The 9,569-nt window shown below is 42.6% G+C and overlaps 1 pseudogene; it reads right to left on the minus strand.

The window, feature by feature from the left end:
• Positions 1-6,534: 6,534 nt before the first annotated feature.
• On the minus strand, positions 6,535-8,826 carry LOC145076442 (subtilisin-like protease SBT1.7 pseudogene; annotated as a pseudogene).
• Positions 8,827-9,569: the final 743 nt, after the last annotated feature.

A 9,569-nucleotide genomic window follows, 5' to 3' on the forward strand; every position in this document is an offset into this window, starting at 1 on the left:
TTAAGCCATTAAGAACTTATGAAGGATTGTAGTTCAGCGACGTTACGCCCCGCGTAAATGGTAGTACGCCCGGCGTAGTGGGTCTGTGTTCCGATTCCAACCCGCGATCATTGGTGTATGCCCAACATACCAAGAGGGGTACACCCCGCGTACTCCCTCTGTTGGATTGTGACTTTAGGCCTTAAGTGTTTGGGCTGTTATTGGGCTATTAGGGCGTGGGCCATGATTGGATATTATGCACGGAGTATTTTGGGCTCAATAATTATTATGGACCTTGGATCTAGGCCCATTTGGTGAGGCGGGCCCAATTTAGTAAATTGGGCCAATATTGGGCTTTGCAAGAGGATTTGACTTTGGGTCTTGGCCCAATGAGAGGATGATGGAGTTAATGAATATTGTGGGCCCTTGGTCTAGCAATTTATGATGGTTTCTTATGTGATGATTTTCATACGATAGTTGGGATTTTTCCGGCGAGTCAGCAGTCATAGATTTGCAGGATTCCGGCAGTTGCAAGGTGAGTTTTCTTCACTGTACTCAAGGGTCTAAGGCACCAAGGCCGGCCCTTTGAATTGTTGATAGATCTTGTTATGTTATGTGATGATATGCTTGCTAGTATCCTGGTAGATAGGATAGCGGTATGAAAATACGCTTGTTAGCTCAGTATCGTAGAGAAATGGATAGTTGTTTGATGGCTAGTTCTGTTGGGTCAGCACCCTGGTAGCTGGGTAGTGATTATTCATAGCCTGGTAGCTGGTCTTGCACTATGAGGAACGTGCGGGTTAGGTATGTTGAGCATTAGTAGAGGGTATTCCATCCCGGTAGGATGATAGGGCCCTAGTGCGTTGATTTTGTAGAGTGTTTTATGTATGCCTGTTATGTGTGCATGTCTGCTAGAGTAGTTGGCATTCCAACCCGATGGTTGTGGGCCAAGAGTATTCCATTCAGGTGGGATTATTGGACTCACAGTAGTTTGGCATTCCAACCCGATGGTTGAGGGGCCTGGGGTATTCCATCCCGAGGGATGATTGAACCCATAGTACTAGTAGTAGTAGAAGTAGTTACTGTATGTATAGGAAGTGGGGCGTTCCAACCCGATGGTTGTGGGCCAGGAGTATTCCATCCCGGTAGGATGATTGGACTCATAGTATGTTGGCATTCCAACCCGATGGTTGAGGGGCCTGGGGTATTCCATCCTAAGGGATGATTGGACCCATAATAGCTATTGTTGTACGTATAGGTGTATGGGTATTCCAACCCGATCGTTATGGGCCGAGAGTATTCCATCCCGGTAGGATGATTGGGCTCGTATTATGTGGGCATTCCAACCCGATGGTTGAGGGTCGGGGGTATTCCAACCGGGAAGGTTGATTAGACCCGTAGTATGTTGTTCTTTGTTGGAGGCATATGTTTATGTATGTGTTATGTATGTTATGTATGATATGGACCGGAAGGTCAAGATGAATTGGACCGGAAGGTTCCACAAAGTTATGGCCTGGAAAGGCGTATGTGTGTATGGGTACTTTGGGGGAACTCACTAAGCTTTCAGGCTTACAGTTGTGGTTTATTGTTTCAGGTGCTTCAGGAGATTGGAGCAAGGTGAAGGCGTGATGGTACCACTCCTCATGTTTATGCTTTATGTGATATGATTCTGGGGAAAATACACTGATGTTTAAACTATTTTGAAAACAAGATGTATGATCACAACGGTTTTTAAATGAATTAAAATGTTTTAATTTGGTTGAAATATTTGGTCGTTACACACTAAGCTTCGGGCTTACAGTTGTTGATTTTGTTTCAGGCACTTCTGATGATTGCGGGAAGGCGAAGGCATGATCGTGCACCTCCTCATATTTTCATGATTGATTCTGGGGATACTCTGATGTCTGAACTATTTTGAAAACAAAATGTAATAACTTAATGGTTTTAAAATGTATTAAAAAGTTTAAATTTGGCTTGAATTTTTTGGGTGTTACAAGTTGGTATCAGAGCCTTGGTTTGAGTGAATTGGAGGAACACTTGTGTGAATCCAGTGTCAAATCAAGGAAAGATTTTCAAAATGATTTCTAAATGGTTTTCAAAATAAGTAAAGGAGGATGCAAAGTGTACGATCAGCCGAAGCCAGTAAGTAAACCCCAAAATACCATACAGTTATTTGATTATATGATATGTTTGAACAGCATGCTAGTACTAGGCTAGGGATCTTCAGGAATTGCATGATAGAATTGCCTGATTACATGATGACTGCTAGCCTATAGTTTTCCTTATATGAGATTGACATCATTACTATAGTTGCTTGTGTATGCATCACGGTTGTATATAATTAAGATCTTATAGCCTACGAATATTTGATTTGGCCTTATGTTCTGTTCTTATTGATTAGGGCTTAGGGTGGGATTGGATATTCGAAAGTCTATAGGGTCCAGCGTTATGTATGGCTAGCATACATTAGTGCTACAGGGTTGGTGGAAATTTCATGGATGGGTAGGTTGTGTGAGGTCGTGAGGCCGGTTACGAGATATTTAGCATTCCTTTAGGAGTGAGGATCAAGAGCTCACCATGTTTATGTATATTGTTAGGGTGTTGTGGTGATACTTGAGACAAATATGGGTAGGTGTGGAAGGTAGTATGGGCCCGTACTACTGAAAGCACAATTCCTATATGTGTATCAAGGAAGTCACAACCCCTAGGGTTTAGTTGTGAGTTGGTCCCCTGTCGTTATATGGAGTATCAGAGGTCTTTCTGGTGTCTTACCAGAATGGTGGTTACGAGATGTCTAGGGACCAGATCCAGGTTAGGATCGGGAGCTGCCAGCCAGGATAGGCCAACATTGTCAGAGGACCGTTTCAGTGAGATCATCCAGGAGGAGGTGATCGAGTTTGTCTGGGGACAGTTACCGGAGATGTGTGGATCTATTAAGACCGCTATGGTTGAGTATTTCGGCGAGCACTATGCAACCATTGTTAAGATTGCTGCCACAGTAGCTTCAACAGCTGTAACGTCAACATGGGAGGAGCCAGTCGGGCTTTCCAGTATTAGGACTTCGACAACGCGAAGCCCGGACCTTCAATAGGGTTTAGGACCCGGTTATAGCCATGAGGTGGCCATCTGATGTGGAGGGATGTTGCTTCACATGTTCATGTCCTACTGACCAGAAGGTCAGACACGCTCTGAACTTGCTGAAGTTCGGGGCGAAGAACTAGTGGGAACTTGTTACTGGGATGTATTATGATGAGCAGAGGGCTGCAAATATCTTGGATCAGGAAGATGATCTGTACTCGTTATGTTTCCGCGGGTTGAGCAGGAGAGACTAGTACATGAGTTTCTAGATTTTAGGCTCGAGGGTTTTCTCAAGGCCGGAATGAGAGTCGCGGGGACTCTGGAAAGGAGTGATGACTATGTTCAGCTGGGGTTTTACAGTTGGAAGTGGAATGGTTAATTGATGGATTGGATTGTCGTTTTGTGGGGCAAGGACTATGCTCTCTCAAATTTTTTGAGCTCAAAGGAGTGAGTAGGCTTGTGACCCCAGGATCAGGTTGTATTCAATCTCGGGGTTAGTTGGTTGTAGGGATAGACAACATTATTTCAGCGCCGGTGAGCGCAGGAGGGTCGATGTGGCATAAGTGTGTTATGAGGTCCTGTTCGCCTTGGATCTCTTGTATCGGGCGGTAAGGATTGATTGTGCGATCTATTGCACTTTTGGGATTGTAGACTATGTCTCGGGAGTAGTTGTAGCCCGGTTTAGGGCAAAGGTTGTTTGCAGTTCAGCTATGGATGATTGAGCTGGTGAGTCAGATAGGGTGCGAGGCCCTGAATGATATGATTTCTAGAGCCGAGAGTTGGAGGATTGTTGGAATGCTTTGGGAAGAAGGGTATTATGTGGGAGGTATGCGGACAGGGTCCCACATGATGGTTATTCAACATTGTCAGGATTTAGTGATTTTAGTAACCGTTATTGACTGGCAGGGAAAGCGCCAAGGGAAGTAGCGCGTTGTTGAGACATTAGTTGGAGCATCCATTTTTGGTTTTCAAGATTTGGGTGTGGGATCATTCGAGCTTTAGGAACTGTTGGTTTCCCTGGGATTTAGGAAGTGTTCATCTAGTTATTAGAAGCGTGTGATCATTCGGGATTGGCTTGTAAAGGAGTACTAGATGGAAATGTCTGGTTGTCATTAGATCGATCGTTGGAAGTATGAGGGATTAGGAATTCTCAAATTTCCATGTATTGTGAAGAGTTAGTTGAATCTAAGTGGGGGAGAATCGACCCGGAATGGAGAAGCAGGATCGGTTTTGAAAATGGGGTAAGTTTCGCATCGCTGTCAAGAAGGAAGACAACCCTAGTGGCTGTTTGGTTTGAGTGTTGTGTGAGTTGGGAGTTCGGTGAAACTCCCAAACATGTGAATCGCATCTTCTCAGTGCTTGATAGCAGAATTTGGGGAAATAAGGTTGGGAGTCTAGCCATGAATTGAGTTCAGTTGTGTGTTAGGTCGAGTGCATGTTCGATCGGTATGGGAAGTGTTGTAAGACTGTGGGGGTAGTCGTAGCATTCACTAGCGATCAGATAGTGTGAGAGGTGTTGTAAGTCTGCGGGTGTAGCCGTAGCATTCACAAGGTTAGCAGATGGTACTTGAGTGATGTAAGTCTGTGTGTGTAGCCGCAACCTTCACTTGGTTGGTAGATAGCATGAGCGCGTTGTTAGGACGCGGAAGGAGCAGTAGTAACCACCAGTTTGGGTGTAGCAGTGAGGAAATGGAAATCCACGGATGGGTTTATGAGTTTCCCAAGAGGGATTAGACATGGTTAAGCCAGCGATAAGACTGTAGGAACGCCACTACAGTTAAGAGGTCAAGGAAGCAAGGAATAGCTTAAGGTTGTTGAGATATAAGTCTATTGTTGGTTAGGTAGCAATTACTTTTAGCCTTGGATTTGGTGACGTCAGGATTTGACGCATGGGTCCGATCGGTTGGATCAGGAGGTTGTTAGAGTCGCAGTGGCATGATAACTAGTGGCAACTAGTTCTAGGGAAGGATTTCGTTTGGAAGTCGTGTAAGGAAGCTATATGGGAGTCCTTTAGCTCCGCGACCAGGCCGGGACCTGGTATTTCAGATGAGTGCTACTCGGTTGTGGCGAATCACAAAATTTTTGGATGAGATGCAAAGATAGGTCCTTAGAGTATAAGTTATGGATTAGACCCGAGTTATGTATATAGTGGCATTCCATCGTGAGGATAACCAGACCCTATGATTGAGTGGACCTGACGTGTTTCGTATTCCAACTCGAGGGTTGATTGGACCAAACATGTGTGTGATACGAGGGTACCGTTGTAGGCATGCCTGGTATTCCAGCCCGAGGCTGATTGGAGCAAGTATGAGTGTTTGTGCTTATGAGCCAATTATCATATGTATGTTGGTCCTATGGATAAGGGAAACATTGTATTGACAAACCTAGGGATTAATCATATATTAATCGGGACCTAATCTGGGTTTTACAACATTGCTTTCTTCTATATAAAGGGAAGGACACACAACAACACATATACAACATAATGCAACACAAAATATTACATGAGATAGAAAATAGTTTTGTGAGGTATTAATTTTGTGCAGAGCCTAATTTTTGGCAACCAAAATACGAGTGATCTCTTACATTGAGTGATCAGATGACAAGTGCAGTGTTAGCCTTGTATGATTGTAATATTTCTTTGGTGTTAAATAAAATCCTACATCTCTCGTTCGCCCGTGGATATAGGTCAGATTAGACCGAACCACGTTAAATATCGTGTTCAGTTTCGTTTTCAGTTTTTCATTAATTTTATTCCGCGTGTGTTATCGAAATCATTTATCGTTTTTGTCCGAAGTGCTTAACTTGCTTTGTTGCATTACCAACAAGGATTTGATTAATTGAGAATCGAGACAGATGAATAGAAGATAAATGCAGCGTTTCAGTTTTCAAGATCACACCGATGTGTCGCATGCGTTTCGTCTTTAAGAATCAAGATTGCTCACGGTAATGTGGCCTATCAGACAATTAGTAATGGACTAATTAAGATTTGAAATATATTAGTATTTGATTAGTTTGGAGAATATGAGGTCCTTTAGAATAGGGGACATTAAGCCCTAGCTTAGCAAACTATAAGGTTGAACCGCCCCTAGACTAGTCCGAAAAAAGACCGGACCATTTTAAACCCAATCTAAAAAAACCAAACTATTTCGAGATAGGCCCGAGACCGGTCCGACACCACCAATGTGCAGCTCTACTTCGAGCTTTGATATCGATTTCTTTTGCGGAAACGTATTTGTGGAATGGAACTGAGCAAGAAATTCCTCCAAAATGCCATCGATTAACTTTTGCTTCTTCTTTCTTCTTGAAAGAAAGCTTAATTAAAATACAAGAAATAAACTGGAATGAATCCATAACCACATAATTAGGTAATCACCAACAAATTACGCCTCCTATCGATTATGGCCTATGGGTGGTCAAAGTCAATTTGACTTTCCCTTATTTACATTTTAAGCCACTAGAGTCACAAAACCTACACTAGATTTGGAATGGCTTGCCAGATGCAGTGGCAGATACGATGGGACTTCGGACGACATGGGTTCCATTCACCTCCTGCCAGCTTAGATACCCAGAATTCCCATAATACCCAGCATACGTTGGAGGAGCATGAGTTATGTCAACGTCGACGGTGATCTCAAACTTGGCCGTACTGTATCTTTCTTCAAAAAATATCGTTGCAGGCTTTACAACAACATTCATACCCGAAGGAGGAGTCTCTACCATCGCTCGATATGTAGACCTTGATTTCCCCACATTCGTTAACACCCTTTGAAAGGTTACTCGAGTGGTGTTGGTATTGTTTAAGATGAGCATGAACGAAGGGTAATTAAGATCAAGGGTTGCATTCTCACAACTAACCTCCGATCTCCTTGAAATGACTCGGATTTCGTTTCTTGTGTAGTTCAGTGCACAGAGATAGTTGATGTAGTCTTCTGGCTGTATGTCGTAAATCAGGCCAGGATCCATAGCTTTGTTTGGGTTAACATGTCCAGCACCATAATCTAAAGGGGTACCTTGTAATCCACTTGTCATGTCCATGATTACGCTTTTGTTATTGTCGAGAATATAGGCTGTTGTCATCATTGCAGATCGGATTGCAGCAGGGCTCCAGTCACGATGGACTGATTTTAGTAACGCAGCTATGCCTACTACATGAGGAGAAGCCATGGATGTACCAGATTCAAGCTTATAATCACTAAGCAGGTAATCATCTCCAATTGGTGCACTTTCTCTATTCGGAGCCCATGCAGCCAAGATATCAACTCCAGGAGCTAGGAGGTCGGGTTTCAGTATCCATGGAGATCTCAGGTCGGGTCCTCTTGATGAGAAGTATGCAACCTGAGGAGATGGCTTTACACCCAACAAAGTTTCACAGTATTTAACGCTAACAGTTGCGTTAGCTGTGTTAATTATGTACCTCTTTAGTAAGTCTCCGGTTTTCGGCTCCAATAAAACGTAGGGAAAATCGAAGTCTCGTGGCCGGAGAAAGTTTCCAAAATCTGAACTAAAGATAACTCCGAGAGCTCCATAGGTTTTAAATTCATCGAACGATATTCCATCAGATTCACAGAAAATGTACTTGCCTTTAACATCTTTGGGATCAATAGAATCATAATCACAAGTTTCTTTGCTTCTGTTCCCATGTCCAAAGTAGATAGAAACTCTCTCCACCAAAAGATTTAATGGAGAAACTGACTTTCCTACTAGGGTTCCATATTTCTGATCACCTGTTGTGACATATGCAGCGAAATCACGATCTATTGTTCCTGCACCAATAGTGGTGATCCAAGGAGCTCCATTCAATATCGTGTAATGATGTGGGCCAGCATTACCAGCTGAACAAGATACAAAGATCCCTTTTTCCATAGCTGCAAATGCTCCAATTGCAATAGGGTTTTGGAAAAATGGTGTCTCAATGAACCCTAACGACAACGACATTAGATCCACACCATCTTCTATTGCTTGATCCATTCCTGCTAGTGTGTCACTTTCTGCAGCATCATACGATGCGTTCAAGAACAACACTTTGTACATGGCTAACCGAGCTTTTGGTGCTATTCCAGTGGCTGTTCCCTTTGCATACCCGAAATAATCAGCAAACTGCACACGACTACCAGTTGCGGTTGAAGATGTGTGTGTTCCATGTCCCTCGTAATCTCTAGGAGAATCATAATCATCTGTTGATGAAATGTTCTCTCTTCGACGCTTCATCCCCTGACTAAATGAACGTGCACCAATAATCTTTCTATTACAGAAATTTTCAGCTTCACAAGTTCCACGCCAGCGAGATGGTACCTCCGACATGCCTTTGTCATGAAAACTCTCACTTTCCGGCCAAATTCCGGTGTCAAGTATGCCAATAACCATATCTTCACCGAACCCAGAAACCGGCCAAAGTCCAGCATGTTTCTTTAGTCCCAAAAACTTAGGCGTGTGTGTTGTGTGAAGCTGTCCAAGTTTCTCCTCAAACGTCGCAAGATGACCAGGAATCTTCTCAAGTTGCGAGAGTTGGGACTTGGTCAGGACTGCACTGAACCCATCCATGACATGGTTATATGTGTATAGATGCATCGTTGGAGCTTCATCTGAAAGGGATGAAAGTACAGAAGTGTACCAGTTATGGTGACTAGTGAAGGGTGATGGCATCATAGACTTGTCCATGTGAACAATGTATGTTTGATAATCATCTAATGAAGATGATGATCTCATTGATATGAATATGAACGTGCAGATGAAAGAGACAAATCGAAGATCTATAGATTGTGCCATTTTGGTGGAATATGTTCCCAAGTGACATCGAGATCTCACATATATATAGATTACATTATTAATTCAGACAAAGATACTATCAGCCGAATGGATATATATTGTTTCAGGAAATGCCTAATGCTAGCAGCCATGGGTTAAACATAGTCTTTTTCTAACATTACTTGAACGCCGGCATAGTTGCTGCGAGCATAATTAACAAGGTAGTGGCGACCATAACTATGCTTGAAATTTGAATCTATGTGTATGATAACTTGGGTTCTGGAGATGCAAGTGACCATATCAAGAAACCACTGAAATTATATCCCACAAAACGAAAATGATTGATAAAACCGAAAACGTCACGATCATTTGAAGGATGAAGGGTCCCCCTTAATTACCCAAGGCCATTTTTGCCTTTTAAATATGATGTTCCATTGGTTCACTAAACACTAAAGTACATAACTTTAACCGGGATAACATGAAACCCAACCATTGTATTGACAAGTATGTTATAGCAATACCAGGCGTAACATCCAAAATCAACAACTATGAATTATTAATTATAAATATGTATAACGCTTATATGTTGTTGAACAAGGCATGCATATAAGTTATACATTATATCGTAAGTATCTTTGTTAAAGTAATTCCGAACACTAGCTAGGAGAGATATGGTTTTTAGGAACAGACGCTTTTTACCCACGATAGGTTGTGGTCACTATATGCCGCTCTAAACTAACCCATATAAATAAGTTTTCTAATAA

Source organism: Lactuca serriola, chromosome 9 (assembly GCF_051521515.1).
Source record: "Lactuca serriola cultivar US96UC23 chromosome 9, Lser_US96UC23_V15, whole genome shotgun sequence".
NCBI classification, from domain to species: Eukaryota; Viridiplantae; Streptophyta; class Magnoliopsida; order Asterales; family Asteraceae; genus Lactuca; species Lactuca serriola.